This window comes from Nycticebus coucang, chromosome 10 (assembly GCF_027406575.1).
Source record: "Nycticebus coucang isolate mNycCou1 chromosome 10, mNycCou1.pri, whole genome shotgun sequence".
Taxonomy (NCBI): domain Eukaryota; kingdom Metazoa; phylum Chordata; class Mammalia; order Primates; family Lorisidae; genus Nycticebus; species Nycticebus coucang.
Genome location: NC_069789.1, coordinates 79,333,377 through 79,352,607, shown reverse-complemented (window position 1 = coordinate 79,352,607; position 19,231 = coordinate 79,333,377). Strand labels below are relative to the sequence as shown.

At 43.9% G+C, this 19,231-nt stretch overlaps 1 protein-coding gene across 3 annotated transcripts in view; it reads right to left on the bottom strand.

Annotated features, from left to right (window-relative positions):
- The window catches only part of RGS8 (regulator of G protein signaling 8), a 42,058-nt gene extending 31,813 nt beyond the window's left edge, over window positions 1–10,245 (bottom strand). For 2 of the 3 annotated variants that reach the window (XM_053605748.1, XM_053605745.1), the window contains exon 1: window positions 9,817–10,245. The gene's annotated coding sequence lies outside the window, so the exon portion shown is untranslated. The remainder of the gene's footprint in view (window positions 1–9,816) is intronic. The other variant, XM_053605746.1, reaches the window with a different exon arrangement.
- Window positions 10,246–19,231: the final 8,986 nt, after the last annotated feature.

Below are 19,231 nucleotides of genomic sequence, written 5' to 3'. Positions count from 1 at the left end.
ACTCCTTGAGCCACAAGTGCCGCCCTATGGAACAGTTTTCTAACAGTGCTAAGATGTAGGACAAAGGCCCATGCTGCCTGGCTGGTATACAGGATGGAAAGGCCCTGAGGATGGAGGGCAGGGCTGCAGATGGGTCGAGTCTAAACAGAAGCTGATCAATATTAACAGGCATCACAATCTTCACTTGGCCTTTAGAGAAATGATATAGTCACAGCAAGTCAATAAGTTAAGTGTTTAAGCAAAGATATGGTAATCAAGAAAGATTTAAAGGAAAGAATAGTAATACACAGATAAAGAGCAGAGGCTCAAGAGTGTATGGAGATGGGGCGGCACCCAGAGCTCAGTGGGTAGGGCGTTGGCCACATACAACAAGGCTGGGGTTCAAACCTGGCCTGGGCCAGTTAAAAAAACGATGACAACTGCAGCAAAAAAATGGCCGGGCATTGTGGTGGGCACCTGTAGTCCAAGCTGCTTGGGAGGCTGAGGCAAAAGAATCGCTTGAGCTTGGGAGTTTGAGGTGGCTGTGAGCTGTGATGTCTCAGCACTCTACCCAGGGTGATAGCTTGAGATTCTGTCTCAAAAAAAAAAAAAAAAGAGTGTATGGAGATGTTTGGCATTACGAAAAAGAGAAAATTAGTCTGAGCTTTTTCTACCAAAACACTCTTAAATGCCAGGGGGTCACTACAAAGTACCCCGGTTTGAAAAGGGCAGATCTAGAACAGATCCCCTCTCATGGGACGACTGGAACTTAATCTTCCAAAGAGGCAAATGCATAAAGAATTTCAGGAGGAGAATTAAGCTAAACCTAAACTAAAGTAAAACATTCCAGCGTTGTCTTCCTCCCTGAAGGGAAATGTTAGGAGAGCACTGCTGAGCTCTATCTGGGCCCTGCATTTCCCCAGCTTAGAGTCCTGGCCCAGGAATAGAAAGCTCTGGACTCTTTTCTGGCTACTGCTCCTGATTTGCTGACTGAAGACTGGGCACAGGACATCTCGACTGGCTACGACTCATGGTTTTTCGCAGGAAAACGGTGATTACAAGCCCCACTATTGCCTCTCGGGCTGTCTGGTACCCCTCTGCCCTTCCCATTCGACGCCAGATGCCATGGGAAACCCTGCCTCTCCAGGCAGGGGCCACTGTCTCCAGAATCAGAGCTCCAGTCCTGCCTCCCCTGAGCTCCAGCCTGCTTTTCCAGAGGTCTGCTGGACAGCTCCTCCAGCTCAGACTCTGCACCCTGGACCACATCTGAGACAACCACCTTTCCCCTCCCAATCCTCCACTCCTGCTGGGTTCCTTATGTCTGTTCGTGACACCTCTCTGACCCAGTCCCTCAGGGCAGCAAGTACAAAGATTTCTGGCTGCTTTTTCTCCATCCCCCTTGCTGAATTGGTTTTTTATTCTTGTCATTATATTTCTGAAATCCTTCTCAACCTCCTTCCCTCCCATCCATTGATGCTGCTGTGTCAGGGCTTATTTGGCTCACAGCTCAGTGCATGTCCTCTTGCTCTCTTTTAAACAACGGATCCCTGCCCCTGTCTCACCCCTGCATGCCCACAAACTTTCTTGAACACCAGAACTATCCACTGATCAGATAGCTGCATGAAGGGGACCGTGTATACAAGCATTCTTCACGGGCTCTGGTGCAACTTCTCATCCTGCCTGACAATAAGTTGGCCCCATTTCCCTCTCCACTTTTACATCCCGTTGTGCACACACACACATGCACGTGTACCTGGTTCCTCTGCTATTCCCTGTGCCCAGAATGTCCCCACCCTCAATCTGCCTGTTAACTCCAAGCTTCTTCTCTAAACCCATTACCTCCAAGCTAAAAATTCTTCTTTCCAAAGCTTTTCCAGAGCTTTCTCTATCAGAAGGAAGCCCTCCATCCCAATACCATCACCTTGCTGTACGAGTCTCTGACAGCCCACATCAGTTATTTGGTTTATCCTTGGGATTTGTGTTTTCTGATCTTCCCAACTGGCTGTGTATGCCAAAAGGGCAGACTCTATGACTTACTCCCCTTGCCATTAATTCTCCTTGCCTCGTGTGGAGCAGGTGTTTAGTAAATGTCAGCTGAGTTTGATTTTGAATTCCTGAAAAAAATCTTTAAAAATTGCTGAGAATTTCTTACAGCAGAAACCTGTTAGACTTCTATAATCTTCTAGTAGAGACTGAAATCAACAGAATGCTAATGGCACTAGGGGACCACAGCATAGGTACATAAGGCATTCGCAAATGATCCCAGAAACCTGGGCAGGGTGGGGTATAATGAATCAGGAGCAAAAGGAGCACCGGTCATTGGCACACTGGCCACAAAAATGTAATTAAATTGGAGATAAAAGGAATTTAAACCTGCAACGTAATATTTTTAAAAGCCATGATAGTGGAGGAGGAGGTTTATGGCCAAATGCCTCCTGTGTGTTTATTCGATCAACATACCACCTAGGACAGTATCACATTAAAAGCTTTTAATAAAATCGTCATTTGGATATTAGATTTGAATTCTGGTCAGCATGCTAAAGCTCTTCCGTAAATCTTTTAAAAGCAATTTCCACTTCGTAGCTTCCTAGTAACAGTAAAAACATGAATCAACATATGCTACATTGATTTAGGGTTTCCATGGAGACTGGAAGGACACAGGGAAGGGCAGGACAGAAAGAGGCCACTTGGCCCAAAATTCTACTTTATAAAAAAAAAGCATCTCGATTTCATTCCTCTGAGCATTAGCAGCCTCATTTCCTGTTCATCAGTTCAGGCATCCAGATATTTAATTTGTAATAACCCTGCCTGTTACTGCATAAGGAACATCAAGGGGGGACATGGAGAGAAACCAGCGGCTAAACCTGTGAATTCATGAGATTTGCGAAGAAAACCAGAGAAGCCCAGGATGTGGTATAAGAGGAAAGGGCCTCTGGTCCTTACTCTGCCGTTAACTAGCTCTGTGATGCTAGCTACCCTCACTATTGGAGCTCTGTGATCACTAATAAACATGGCCAAGAGCTTTGGCTTTCAATTTCCTCACCCAGGAAACACAAATGAACACACCTGCCCTATTTTTCAGGGTGATTAAATGCAAAGAAATGAGAAAGTCTGTAGGGAAATGCTTTGTAAATTCCAGTACACCACACCCTATGATGATATTTGGATATGATCTTGGCTTCTCTTTAAATGGCATTTTGCCAGTGAGCAAGTGTATGCAAAAAAAGATTTCTGATTTAGTGGAGACTAGACTGACCTGGAAAAGAAAGTGTAGAGGATTTGACAGCCCTGAGCTCAGCTCCATAATTTTCCAGATCTTGAACTGTGGGCAAGTTACTTGCCCTCTCTGAGTGTCCTTTTCACGGCTAGAATGAATAATAATAGTACCAATGCCATAGGCTATAAAGTTTAAATTAGACAACATAATAGAGCATTGGCCACAATGCGTGAAAATGCAAATGACTACTGGGTGTTATTATTAGTAGCCTTATCAACTATGTTTTATCATCTATAAAATGGGAATTAAAATTCCTTAATTTAAATAGATTATTTAGATGATACATATTCTATTATTTAATAGGCTGTTTGTGAAAAGGTAATATATAAATAGAATTTCATTATTTAAAGATTCATTTTTTTACCACCTGCTCACCGAGGTGATACAAAAACATATAAGATAACACATCTGTAAAGGGTTTTCAAGCTTCCCGGATGGACAGGCGGTTACATAAGTCTCTGTTACCTTTCTTGTGTTCTTTTGTTCCTCTTGAGCCTTCATTTGGCTCCTTTCCTCTCACTGCAGGCTTTTCCTTTTTCTAGCCTCTTTTCTCTATTCACTATCTTTATACTCCCCCTTCTCAGTGTGTCTAGAAAGGAATTTTAAAGTTAAACTTGGGAAGCTTTGGTATCTGAACCTGCAATTCTTCTTTTGTTCTCCTAAAATTAAACGGTCTAGCTACAGGATTACACAATGCCGTCTCTCAGACAATAATCATCAGTGTTAAAAATCAATTTTGAGAAATTTATCAACCACATGCAATATTTGTACTTCAGTTTGGATCCTGATTCTATTTCAAAGCCATAAAAATCTGATGAGACAAATGGGAAAATCTTAGCCCTAATTTAATACTTAATGGTATTACGATATTATGGTTAATTTTTTTAGAGTGACAGTGATACTGAGGTTTGTGTTTTTCCTAAGAGTCTTTGTCTTTTAGATATACACTCTGAAATATTTACAGTTAAGAGGATATGGTATCTGGGAGTTGCTTCAAAATCATCTTGGACAGGAAGCTGGGTGGTATAAACATAGGAGCTCACTGTTCTATTCTCTTTTCTCTCAAACAATTTGAAACTGTGCATAACAAAAGTCTTAAAAATAGGGTGACCAATGACAAAGTATGGCTTCCATAAAACGAGTCTACAGTGTGTACACTGTTAGTGTTAGAAAACTGAAGTACAGAAGGAAGAAATGATTTGAATAGGAATTGATTCCCTATACATTTTCCATTGTAAGTTTTCTTCCCTATGAATAAATCCATTTCCTGAAAAAAAATCTGTTATTTGCTGCCTAGAGAGCAGGTGGTCGACTTTTAGATATCACCTACAGAAACTAAACTTTAAAGATTGCCCAAGGCCACAATTTCTAGAGGCAGCCCAGAGCCCCCGGGTGGAATCCAGCTACACCCTTTGTTCCCTCTGCTGAACTGCCCGTCTACACGTCTACACACACAGATCCAAGGCAGTAAGTCAACACTGGATGAGGGTACAAACATGGCCTGTTTGCTTACCTCCCCAGCCCTTCCCTGTTCCTAGTTATGATCTCAGCCTTAAATACTGAAGTCAGGTTTTCCAGAAGGGCGGGAAGGTAGAGTATAGAGAAAGAGAAAGCTCATCAACACACCGAATCCCTCTTACTCACAACCTGATCCCTCGTGTCATAAAGATAATTGAGACTTCAGGTATGAAATACCCCCACCTTTTCCCCTTCTGGAAGCTGGCAAATCCGTCCCCACCACACACGTCCTCACTTCCGTGTGTACTCAAGGTCGATCCTTCCTCTTGTAGCCTCGAGTCCACTCTCCTCCCCAGACCCTGCCTTACCAACTCTCTCCTTTATCTTTATTCACTCCTTCTTCCATGTTCTTTTACACTTAGCAATAAAAATGGTCCAGCCTCTTTTATTTAAAAAAAAAAAAATCCCCTTGGGTCTTCCTCCCTTTTCAGTAGAGCCGCTTGAATGAGTCACCTGTTTCCTCACTCCCTTTCCCCTCCCTTTATCACTTGGCTTCCATTCTCACCACTCCCCTGAACCACCACCTCTGTATTGCGAGGTCCAGTGGGTATGTTTCCATCCTTATCCTTCTGGATCCCCGGGTGCATTTGCCATGGTGACCACTCATTTCCTCCTCTACTCCCTTAACTCCCTGGAACTGCAGTCCCCTGTCTGCCCTTCCCCCCGGTCTCTTTCCTGGGCCCCTTCTCTTCCGCCCACCCCATTGACACTGGCATTTCCCCTGTTCTCTAACATGGGATTCCCGCTCTTCTCTCCCCGCACTCTGCCTGGACCCACAGTCCCAACTGCGTTGAGTATATGGACCATTTCTAAATGTTTTTCTCTGACTCTGGCCCTTTCTCCAATCCTACAGACTCCTGTAGCCCATGGGTTTTTGAACATACCTTGAGATATCTCACAAGCACAACAAGCAAATATATCTTTAAAATGAGCTCATCCTCTTTTCTATCTTTTTCTGGTCCATTCTATCTGCCACCCCCACCTCGCCCACCTCCCACCCCTCCCCATACACGCAAACCTTGGCTTCCTCTGGAATTGCTGATCTCAGCCTCTGGCACCACCATCCACTGAGTAACTCAAGCCAGAAATAGGGAAGAAATTAGAGGCAACTCATTTTCTGTCATCTCCTGTCATCAACCAATTACCAAAATCTATCCTCACTACCACTGCCCCGGTACACGTCCTCATGGCCCTGGTTCATGTCCTTACCATCTCTGGTTCCCATGTTGCAGTGTATCTTTTTAAATTCAGCTCCATTCTACAGCCATAATCACTTGTCTAGATACAACTACGGCCATAACCACCTGTATAGACCACAAATATGACTAGATTTCCTTGTCCTCACAACCTATAATCCTAAAGTTTAAGCTTAATAAATATCCTGATATACAAACTCCTCAAGAACCAGCCACCCTGAGGATCGCCCACTATTCCCTGGGTTAGTGCTTCTGGCTCCATTTACTCTACAGCGTCCATGATATTGAGCACATACTACAGGCCCCACAGTGCTGGTCCTCCTTGATTCCACTCCCTCTGCTTAGCATGCCCATGACCTGACCAAATCCTACTCGTCCTTCAAGCTGCACTTCAGGACCACTTTCTCCAAGAAGCTGCCCCTGAACACTCAGGTTCAGTAAGTGTCTTCTGTACTCCTGTGGCTCCCAGAGCACGAGACTGGCCAATGGAGGCAGGGTGGAATCACAGGTGCAGCATGAACTCCAGGGACAGTGACAGGGGTTCAAGCTTCAACTCAGCCCCAGTATGGCAGGCTTGTCGGAATTACTAAGGCCATGCCAATTTTCTGTGTTATTATAAGAATTCAGCGAGATAGATAAGCAAATACGGATTGTAAATTATTCAACCTTATAAAAACATGAAGTCACAGTGACAGCATCAGAGTCAAAGAAGGCAGAGACCCCATTCAATTCGGGACAGAGGAAGAGGCCTTGGAGACAGATATGACAGGGCCAGATGTGGAGAAGATGGGGGACCTTGTTTTAAAAGCCTTGGAGTGAGATGTATGCCTGAGGCACAATTAAAATATGGCTCTCTCTCCTATCTCCCTCTGCCAGGACACTGGTTATCATCTCTTCCCCTTCTCAGACAATAATAACCATTTGCCATCAGGGTCTACAGCCATGGGCAGCTTCAGCACTGTCCCCTTCCTCTGACTATACAATAAGTTCTTTCTAATACTCCATTTTTAATGACTCCATGCAATGTCTTTCATGTCCTCCCAGCTCATTCTAGCCAGCCACCTAGAATCACACAGGAAGGAGGATCCACAGCCAGCAGAGTTGAGAACGAGCTTTAACTGCAGCCACAGCCAGAAGAAATAGTGGAGTAGAAACGCGGACTCTGGGGACAGTTCTCCCACTGGAATCTGCTCCTGAATTCACAGAGCTCTCTGGGAAATGAGATGCCTCTGTGAGACGCCTCGCTGTGGGGCATGTACTGGGTGCACAGTGATGTCTGCTCTGGGGGCGGGAGGAGGGACTGTGTGGGGTGCACGCTGATGCACAGGGAGGCTTAGCAAATCCTCCCTGACACTCTTCCTTGAGAGACAAGGCCCTGGGAGGAATCTACCTTGAGCCACTCAGCTTTGCTGAGACCCTCTTCCTTCGAGGATCTTTTATTGAGAATTCGAAAACCTTTGGAAATATCACACGGAAAACACTGACAAAGGTCCCGATGATAATGCTGATGTTTCCTGGATGGTGAAAAGTCTCTTAATTCCCACGGCACAGGGGGGAAGCAAAGAAGCATTCATTTCTAACATCTCTGGAGATGTAGGTGTTTGGGGAAAAGAGGAAATGAGCAAACACCGAACAGGCTGGAATAGAATTGACACAAAAATCGTTTGAAGTCATAAAGTCATTATACGGAACAAAACTTATATTTGTATAATGGTCACAACTTACAAAGTGCTTTTGCTTCTCTTGCTAAACTCCATCAAGTTTGTTAACCTCTGTGAGCCTCAGTTTATTTGGGGGAGTTAGGAGAATTAAATAGTTATCATGTAAGATAACTGTACCTAGCAAAGTTCTCCAGCACATCTTAGCCATGGAGAGCTGTCATTTTTCCTTACACTGAGCCTCACAGACCCTTTCTTTTCTTCTTTTTTTTTTTTTTTTTTTGAAGCAGGGTCTCACATTGTCACCCAGGCTGGAGTACAGTGGCATAGCCATAGCTCACTGCAAACTCCAGCTCCTGGGCTCACATGATCCTTCTGCCTTGGCTGATTTTTTATCTTATTTAATTTTGTAGAGACAGGGCTTCAAGCAATTCTCCTGGCCTCAGCCTCCCCAAATGGTAGGATTACAGGTGTGAGTCACTGCTCCTGGCCCACAACACCTTTGAAAGTAAGTTGGGCATTTGTTATTGCACTCATTTTATAGATTACCAAGCCAAAGCTGCTCAGAGGCTCTGAGTGAAGGGCCCAGGGTAATTCAATTCACGGCCATATGAAGACTTGAACCTAGGGCTTACAGTGCTTTTTCTACCCATTGGAGCATCTTTGCATACTGACCAGCCACTGAGATCCGCACTTGGAGGGTTTTCTTAACAGAATTATGATGGGCTTTGCTTAGCCATCCCTCCATACTCTTGCTTGGTCCCCTAAGAATTCCTGGCACTTATGGCATGGCTACTGTAGCTGAGGAACTGTGTACTCTGGGTCAGAGTTCACTGATCCATGGGAGAAAACACATTTAATTCAACTGGACGAAGAATATGGATAGAAGCAAGTTTCCAGATACCTTTGTGTATTGGGCAGTATGTGAAATTTATATATATTTATAGCAAGCTAAAAGGACCTGAAAAGCAGGGGTGGCTCACATGGGCCTGGCCACAGCAGGATGTGGCCACACTATCCACTCTACCCCCCGCTCACCCTCCAACTCTAACACACACTTCTTTCAGGAAACTTACTCTGAGACGGGCAGAGAGAAAACAGTTGACAAATGCTAGTTTACTGGGTTGACTGCTCATGAGGCTGTCGTTCTTAGAATAATGACAGCTATCCTCGGCATAATACCATGTTGCATGTTTAGAGCTTTTAACTTTTTATAAGCACTAGTATAATCTCACGTAAACAGTTATCTCACTCCCACTTTCCAACACCTCCTCCATCTTCCAAGAAAACCCTCAAGTTTTCAGATCTGTAGGAACAAATAATATAAAATTAACCCAAGTTGCAGGATGGAGGATGCTTTTCTTCATTATTTCCTTAAGCTGTAAGCAACTCAAGGCTGGGACTTACAAGAACCAGAAAGCTTCCTTTTCAGTACATGTTCCAACAATGGATTGGAATTGGGTGGCTCTAACACAGAAGGAGAAGAGCCACCTTCCTCCCCAGTGCTCAAAAAAAAACTCACTAACTAGACAGCCCTGCCAGGGAGAAATCACCTCCTATTGGTAGCAACTGTGCCCTCAACTCCTGCTTAGAAATTGGTGACCTCCATTGTATTTTAATCCTCCTCTAACCCATTGTGATTGTGAGTCCTTCTGCATTGGAATGTGTCACCAGAGTTAGTCACCAGCAACACTGGAGACCCAAACACGGACTGAAACAAAACAGATGCCGTGAGCAGCCAGACTGCTGTGCAGACACCCATTTAAAACAACAGAAAAAGACATGAATGGATCTAAAAATAAAGAGACTGTGTCATAGTCCAGATATTGACCTACAGTATTTTCAGAGCCAGGATCTGAGGGAAGAAACACAGTCACTTTCAACCAGAAAGCAGGTTTGGGGGGACTTGAGGGCTTGGGATTGAAGAGTCTAGAGAATAACAAAGGACATCTGTGGCTTGCACCTCCTCACTAGGAAGAACCGGGCTATTCCTGCACCCCTGCTAGGGGCAAGGGTAGCAGGCTTAGCCACTCCGAGGAGTCTGCTAGGAATAAACAGGGATGATGATGGGGGACAGTGCCTTTTCTTCTGCCTTGCAGTGTCTTGCACCCCTAGCAAGGCTCACGGCTGGGGTTGGTCTGCTTGGGGACCCACTCTGGCCCTGCTGGAAGCAGCTGCTCTCTCTTACCTGTCTGGCGGTGGGCAGCGCAGCTGGGCAAGTGTGGCTGGCACGGGCCCCAGCTGGGCATGGGTCGGTGAAGCCCTGAATGAAAGTCAGCCACTTCTCCCGGTACCTGGGAGAGGGTGGCAGAAGGTGCCCAGCTCACCTGGTGCCCTAGCACAGCGTCTGCAGCACCCTGCTCCCGCTGGCTCTCCTCCTCTCCAGGCTCTGCATCTCATGAAAGGGAGAAGAGCAAGCAAGCAGCCCGAGCAGCGGAGGAGGGGGTGGGGAAGCAGAGGGAGGGGAGGGGGCACTCTGACAGATGATGCGCACTGCCACACAGAGCCGGGGGAGGACTGCAGGCTCCAGCAGGATGGCACTGCCTGTGCGACTCCCGCTAGCAGCTCGGATCGCTGGCGGCTGCCTCCCAGGGGCCCGTGGCTCTCCAGAATTCAGGGAAAGACAGAGCTCAGAGCAGAAGGCAGAGAGTGGAGAGGGTGGAGGGGAGAAAGGGAGGTGATCACCTGGGTGCAGGGAGGGGAGGCAGGGTAACTGCCCCGGGGGAGAAACCAGATCAAGGTGGAAATGTTTGATTTGTGAGACAGTGAAGGGGGAAAGATGAAGGCCCCCATTACTGGTCTGGCTTCACGGTTGTCTCCCTCTCCTCTCATAACCAACAAGGCCACTTGACTTAGGATTTAGGGAATGGCTTGGGCAATTCATATTGGGCACAACCCCAACTTTCTCAAGGAGAAAAAAATGAGACACAAAAGGGTACACTGCAGGACGTGTTCAGTGTCATTTGTCACTCTATGCTGCAAGCAAGCCTGTGTACCCCCCTCTACCATCTGCCCAGCCTGACACTGAGGGGTCATGGTAGCAAGAACGGGAGCTGGAGGGCGATTGGGTGATGAAGAGAATGTGTCATGTGATGTTCTGTCTGTAAAGTTCCATGTGGACAGTCAAACCATCTGGACAGCTTGGGCCAGCGCCCAGAGCAGTCTGGAGTGTGAGGGACCCTCCGCACAGATCCTAGAGTCTACTGGACCCGCCGTCTGCAGGCAGCAGGTTCACAGCACAGGCCTGGGGCTGACAGTCACCAGCTCTATTTACAACCACAGCCACAGAAAGAGGCTGCCAGGAAAATAAATAAACAAACAGTGGAAGCCAGAAGAGACCGAAGGAAGCTGCAGCTGGAAACTCTCCACAAGCAAGCTAATGAGGGCAAGGGAGATCTCAAGTAGGGCCTTCTCCAGAGGGAGGGAACGGGGTGCACAGGAGGTGAAAAACAAGACGAATACTGATTTCTAAGCAAATGTCCTTCTTCCTTCCCCACTACAAGCTGTCTTCTTCTCCTTCCTTTTTTTTTTCCAGTCAGGGCTGTCGCCAGAGGTCCTGAAAAGCACTGACCCAGGAGCTGATGCCTCAGAGGATGGCTGCTGCTGTCAGGACGCTGCCTGTGTGAACGTTCCCATCACCACCTCATGCCTGCACCAATCCCACAAAATCAGATTGGTTGAGTAAACAAATGTTGGGAACCTATTATGTGCTGTGGAGGTTGCCAAGATGACCAAGACATCCTTGTCGTGCCTTAGGTGGTCCAGAGGAGGAGAGGGGAATTTAAATAGCTGGCTGCAAAGCATGGAGAAGGGCATTAGCATACTCAAAACCCCCATGGAGATGCCAGGGAGTACAGAGGAGGAGAGACTAAGTCCAACTGGGAAGTTCATGTGTGGACAAGCATAGTTGATGGGGTAGAGTATGCAAGGCTGGAAAAGAAGAACAGCCTGGGCAAAGGCACAGAGTCTAGCAGTCCCTGGTGTGTTCAGGTAACAGTGAGCGTTCTTCTCAGGAGTCAGGAGTAGAAAGTAGGGGAAGACAGGAGGCCATAATGGAGGATGTCATCTAATGATGAACGGGCCCATTGTGAGCAAAAACTTTCAATAAAGAGGTGCTCACTGAATCATTTTTTATTCTCAGATCTGTGTTTTGAGAAGATATTAAATGGAAAGGAATAGGTGGAAGTGAAGCTAGTTGAAGGTTGTTGCAAACTCCTATGTGAGAGAAGATGAAAGCTAAAATAAAACAATGGACTTGACAGAAAAGAACAAAGTGCAGGGGTTTGGGCCTACTCAGCAGAACTTGATCCAATATGAGGGGTAGGATGAGGTCAGAATGGGGGAGCACGAGAAAGAATGACTCTAAACTGCTAATTTAGAACTGGGTTGTAGGCTAAGGGACATAAAAGGAAGAGCAGATTTTGGCTGGCTAAAGAAAACCTATCATGTGTTTGGTCTGGGATTAGTTGAGTTTTCTGGATTGCCCAGGCCAGAAGATGAAGAGGAAATGGACATACAGTATTGGATGTTAGCAAAAAGGTGGAAAGCTGGGAGCCCTCTACCTGAGGGTAAGAGATGATGAGAGGAGATGAAACCACTCAAGAGTAGCAGGACAAGACAGGCTGCAGGTGAAACCTTGAGAAATAACTACATTGGAGAGAGTACAGAAAGAGGATATAAGCAAAGATATTGAGAAAAAAATACCAGAGAGAGAGAGAGACGGGAGAACCAGAGGAATGAATTGTCATTTTCCCAAAAGCAGAGAAGGAGAGCTTTTGAGGGCTCTCAGAGAAGTCCGTGTGAGTGAGAACTGAGAGGAGAACGGCAGACCGAATTTCAGTCATTGGTGACCACTGAGAAAGTGGGGCATAGCAGTAGATCTCAAACTGTGAGGAACACGAGAATCCTCTAGAGAACTTGATGAAACATGGATTGCTGGCCCCCTCCCAAATTTCCAACTCAGTAGCTCTTGGGTGGGGTCTAGGAATCTGTATTTCTTACAAGTTCCCAATAAAGCCAATGTTGTTGGTCTGGGCACTACATTTGACAATGCCTGGTTTAGCCTGTTGCTTCCTAGATTTCCAAATTATGCCATACATATAAAATAATTTGTGTATATTACAGGGGAGTAAATGGAGCCAGAGCTCTGCCAGGCTGCCCAGGGGCTAGGGGGAGAAATAAACCAGTACATGGCACTGTGCACTAAACAAACTGGCTGGGAAGGTTTGGCTTAGAAAATTAAAGAGAAAAAGGCCAAAAAGCGAAATGAAAGTAGATGTCTAGGCTGCCAATGCAACCAAAATGGATTTCGTTCTCAGAGATAGGAACTCTGGTCCACATTTGTATCTCCAGCACCAAGCAGGTGTCTGATAGCACCAAGTAGTTTGGCTGATAAGGAAAAGGGAGAAGTTGTTGCCTGCAGAAAACACATGATCAATTGAACCAACACAGAAAATGGTGAAAATGTAGAAATAAAGAAGAAAAAATACTCCAAGTTTAAGAAGGAAGAAATATTTCTTCACCTGCTCCTGGTCAAGGAATTTCGCCAATTCCTTAATGAAGAAGGACTGGAGGAAATAGCAGACACACTGTAGTTTATAGTCCATCTACATAGACTTACAATACGTATTTTCTGAGCTGTACATGTACTGTTGTTTGGTAGACGTAGGGCTTTAGGAACTTCTGCTATGGTGCAAATACTTTTAATTAGTTCCCTTGCTAATATTTAGGTTGGAGTGTTTATTCTTTACTTATTTATTTACTTATTTTAGAATGAGCAGACTTGAGTATTGAGAGAAAGAGATGAGATTGGATGTATGAGAAACTTATATGATCTAATACCTTGTCTTTTTTCTCTCCCATTAAATTGTAAACTATCTGAGGGCAAAGCCTATAACTAACTCTTCTTTTTATTGCCAATGCCTGGTGAAATAAAGTGCCTGTCTCATAGTAAATGGTCCCCCCTACCCCCAAAAAATCATCTTTGTTTTTTAGAGAGAAGGAAAGAATGAAGGGGGAGAAAGGAGATGAGGAGGAAAGAAGGGAGGAAAAGTAAGAGTAGGAGGCAAAATATGAAGAATTGGGGAAGGCCAGGGAGCAAGAGTGCAGAGGGAGAGTGTGGTGGGCAGAATAACGGCCCCCGAAATGTCCACACCCTAATCCCTGGGACCTGGGAACACGTTACCTTCCGTGGCAAAGGGGACTTTGCAGGGATGATGAAGGTTAGAAACCTCAAAAAGGAAAGAATATCCTGGATTATTTGGGCAGGCTCAATCTAATCATAGGAATCCTTTAAAGTGGAAAAAAAGGACAAAACAAAGGGTCAGAGACAAGAAGAAAACAAGGGGATAGAGATTGAAAGCATGAGAGGGACTTGCCCCATGTTTGCTGGCTGTGGAATGGAGGGAGAAGGCCAGCAGCCCAGGAATACAGTGGCCGCTAGAGGCCAGAAACCAACTCAGCTGACATCCACCAAGGACACGGGGCACCAGTTCTGCAATCACAAGGAATGGGGGGTAGCCCAGCAACCCACACAAACAGGGAAACAGATATTCCCCCTAGACCAGTGATTTTTAACCCGTGCGCCACGAGAGGATCTTAGGTGTGCCACGAAATTTTTTAAAGATCATTAATTAAATTATTTGTGAAAGAAGTTCAAAGCATACTAAGTATATTTTTTTGTTTTACTCTTTTTTTTTTTTTATTGTTGGGGATTCATTGAGGGTATAAGCAACCAGGTTACACTGATTGCATTTGTTAGGTAAAGTCCCTCTTATAATTGTGTCTTGACCCCAAAAGGTGTGTCACACACTGAGACTCCCACCCTCCTCCTTCCTTCCTCTCTCTGCTCTTCCCTTCCCCCATCCCCACCATGTACTAGGTCATTAATTATCCTCGTATCAAAATTGAGTACATAGGATTCATGTTTCTCCACTCTGATGCTTTACTAAGAATAATGTGTTCCACTTCCATCCAGGTTGATACAAAGGATGTAAAGTCTCCATTTTTTTTTTTTTTTTGAGACAAAGTCTCACTATGTCACCCTCAGTAGAGTGCTATAGCCTTACAGCTCACAGCAACCTCAAACACTTGGGCTTAAGCAATTCTCTTGCCTCAGCCTCCCAAGTAGCTGGGACTACAGGTGCCCACCACAACGCCCAGCTATTTTTTGTTGTTGTTGTTGTTGTTGTAGTTGTCATTGTTGTTTGGCAGGCCCAGGCTGTGTTTGAACCTGCCAGCCCCAGTGTATGTGGCTGGTGCCCTAACCACTGAGCTATAGGCACAGAGCCAAGTCTCCATGTTTTTTAATGGCTGAATAGTATTCCATGATATACCACAGCTTGTTAATCCATTCCTGGGTTGGTGGGCATTTAGGCTGTTTCCACATTTTGGCGATTGTAAATTGAGCTATGATAAACAGTCTAGTGCAAGTGTCCTTATGGTAAAAGGATTTATTTCCTTCTGGGTAGATGCCCAGCAATAGGATTGCAGGATCAAATGGGAGGTCTAGCTTGAGTTCTTTCAGGGTTCTCCATACTTCCTTCCAAAAAGGTTGTATTAGTTTGCAGTCCCACCAGTAGTGTAAAAGTGTTCCTTTCTCTCCACATGCATGCCAGCATCTGAAGTTTTGAGATTTTGTGATGTAGGCTATTCTTGCTAGAGTTAGATAATCTCAGGGTGGTTTTGATTTGCATTTCTCTAATAATTAGGAACGATGAGCATTTTTTCATATGTTTGTTAGTCTTTCGTCTGTCTTCTTTATAGAAGGTTCTATTCATCTCTCTTGCCCATTGATATATGGGATTGTTGGCTTTTTTTTTTTTTTTTTGGCCAGGGCTTGAAAAAAAGGTGGTTTGAACCTGCCACCTCCTGCATATGGGACCAGCGCCCTACTCTTTGAGCCACAGGCACTGCCCGGGATTGTTGGCTTTTTTTCATGTGGATTAATTTGAGTTCTCTAGTGATCCTAGTTATCAAGCTTTTGTCTGATTCAAAATATGCAAATATCCTTTCCCAGGGTGTAGGTTGTCTATTTGCTTTGGTTGTTATCTCCCTAGCTATACAGAAGATTTTCAGTTTAATTAAGTTCCATTTGTTTATTTTTGTTGTTGTTGCAATTGCCATGAAGTCTTCTTCATAAAGTCTTTCCCCAGGCCAATATCGTCAAGTGTCTTTCCTAATGCTTTCTTTGAGCATTTAAGGCAACATTTCATGCCTTAAATTTAGGTCTTATATTCAACTTGAATCAATTTTTGTGAGTGGAGAAAGGTGTGGGTCCAGTTTCAATCTTTTACCTGTGGATATCCAGTTCTCCCAGCACCATTTGTTGAATAGGGATGCTTTCCTCTAGCGTATGTTCTTGCTTTTCTACTTGATTGTTCATGGTTTTCTACTTGATTCCAAATGTCTATGTTTCTATTTTTGTGCCAGTACCATGCTGTTTTGACCACTATGGCCTTGTAGTATAGCCTAAAGTTTGGTATGCTGATTCCACTGGCTTTGTTTTTATTACTAAGAACTGCCTTAGCTATATGGGTTTTTTTCTGGTTCCATACAAAACAAAGAATTATTTTTTCCAAGTCTTAAAAGTACAATGTTGGTATTTTAATAAGGATGGCTGTGAATCAGTAGATTGCTTTGGGAAGTATAGACATTTTAACAATGTTAATTCTTCCCAGCCATGAGCATGGTATGTTCTTCTATTTGTTAATATTCTCTAATAGTTCCTTTCTTAGGGCTTCATAATTTTCTTTATACAGGTCCTTCACCTCTTTCTTTGAAGCTATGGTGAAGGGAATTGTATCCTTAATTAGCTTCTCATCTTGGCTGTTATTGGCGTATACAAAGGCTACTGACTTGTGGATATTGATTTTATATCCTGAGACATTACTGTATTTTTTGATGACTTCCAGGAATCTTGTGGCGAGTCCTTGGGGTTCTCTTAGTATAAGATCATATCGTCAGCAAAGAGGGAGAGTTTGACCTCCTCTGCTCCCATTTGGATGCCATTTCCTTGTCTTGCCTAATTGTATTGGCTAGAACTTCCAGCACTGTGTTGAATAGTAGTGGTGATAGAGGACAACCTTGTCTGGTTCCAGTTCTAAGTGGAAAAGCTTTCAGTTTTACTCCATTTAGTAAAATGTTAACTGTGAGTTTGTCATAAATAGCTTCGATCAGTTTAAGAAATGTGCCACCTAGGCCTAAACTCTTCAGTGTTCTAATTAGAAAAGGATGCTGGAGGGCAGCGCCTGTGGCTCAAAGGGGTAGGGTGCTGGTCCCATATGCCGGAGGTGGCGGGTTCAAACCCAGCCCCGGCCAAAAAAAAAAAAAAAGAAGTATTATAAAAAAAACGGGCGGCGCCTGTGGCTCAGTGAGTAGGGCACTGGCCCCATATACCGAGGGTGGTGGGTTCAAACCCAGCCCCGGCCAAACTGCAACAAAAAAATAGTCGGGCGTTGTGGCGCGTGCCTGTAGTCCCAGCTGCTCGGGAGGCTGAGGCAAGAGAATCACATAAGCCCAAGAGAGCTGGAAGCTGCTGTGAGCCGTGTGACGCCACGGCACTCTACCGAGGGCAGTAAAGTGAGACTCTGTCTCTACAAAAAAAAAAAAAGAAAGAAAGAAAGAAAAGGATGCTGGATTTTATTGAATGCTTTTCCTGCATCTATTGAGAGGATCATATGGTCTTTGTTTTTGTTTCTGTTGAGATAGTAAACAATGTTTATGGACTTGTGTATGTTATACCAGCCTTGCATTCCTGGGATGAAACCTACTTCATCATGATGTATATGACTAATTTTTGATAATAAGCTGTAATCTATTGGCTAGGATTTTGTTGAGAATTTTTCATCTATATTCATTAGTGAAATTGGTCTGAAGTTCTCCTTTTTATTTAGGTCTTTTCCTGGTTTTGGTATGAGGGTGATATTTGCTTCATAGAATCACTCTTTTTTTTTTTTTTTTTGGATCAACATAATTTAAGTGTGCTGTGAGAGAAAAAAAACATAAAAGGTTGGAAAATGCTGCCCTAAAACTTTCAGAAAGGAATACATCCCAGTGAGACTTCCAAACTACAAAGTGTGGGATGATAAATTCGGTGTTTATGTCACTACATTTGTGGTGATTTGTCATGGAAGTAACAGGAAACTAACACAGAGGGGGTGTTCTTGGTTGTAGCAAGGGTATGTCTTGCATTTAGGAGAGAGCAAGAAGCAAAAGATAATAAATATTAATAAACAATGTAGAGATATAGAAGATTGTTGAAAAATCAGTATCAGAAACTAGATGGACTCTGCCTTTTAGTGACATGTACAGTCTTAATATTTCTTGTTGAGTATGTTACACATGCATGCACATATACACACCCCCACAAGTGAATGTCTGAACTAACTTTTAAGTAACTTTTAGGATTCCTTCCCTTCCTAACATATCCTACTTCCAGCAAAAATACTTTTATCTCTCTGATTAATTAGTCAGAGGAAGGCCTTCTTAATTTTGTCCCATATATTATCATCTGTCACAGGGAACACAATCAATGCTAATGGTTTAAGAAGAGAAAAGTAGAGAGGTGGCCAACTTTCCTAAGAGAGAAGAGCCTCTAGCAGTAATAAATCAGATCCTGCAATCACTCTTAAATAGCCATTTAAGAAAGCATTCCCTCCAAATCAGAGTAATATTTTACATGAATGGTCTGAGATACAGCAGTGGTCAATAGACAATAAAGAAGTGAGATAGTAAGAACAAAAGAGACATTCCCCAACCCACACCAACTGTGGCATTCACCTAGTCTTTAGATATGAGAGATTGGAGGAAAACATTGTAACACACTACAATTTGATGCACACATGCATACACTTAAGATAAATATTTAGTCATACACATTCTGTGCCTGGTATATGTGGAATTTCAAAACTTGCACAGAATCCTGTATTTACATCTGCCCACTTAACAAGCTTCTGCACCCATACATGGTGTTCAATTTATATGGTGTTCAATGGAAATTTTGTTAAAAATATGAATGTATGAATGTATGAATAAATGAATGAATGAACATTCTTCCAGGGAGAGAATTTGTTTTTTAACTCAGTCAATTTATATTTACATAGCATCTCCTATTCATGGGCCAGGCATATTGGTAAAGATACCATTGGTAGGACTAATCCCATGAATGAAACAATCTTAGTTTCTTCTCTAGTTCTCATTCTCCCTACCCTGTCTATGTCTTTCAGAATCCATTCATTCTAAGAACTCACCAACTGCTCAACAGATATCCCAAAGCCAATCTCAACAATGGCCTTCTAAGCCTCTCTTTTATTTCTGAACTGCTGTTGCTCCAAACTTAGTCTCTAACTTTAAACCATGATTTCAATCCTGTCTTTGCATCAGTTAGCTATTGCTGTGTAACAAACCACTCAAGAACTTAATGGTTTAAAATAACCACCATTTGTTGTTGGTCATGTATCTCTGAGTCATTTAGCTGATTCTGCTGATGTGGGCCAGACATGGCTGATCTTTAATGGGTCAACACATGAATCCAAAGTCAACTGATGGATGAGCTGAGCCTGACTGGTCTAAAAAGGTCTTATGCACATGCCTGGCATTTGGCT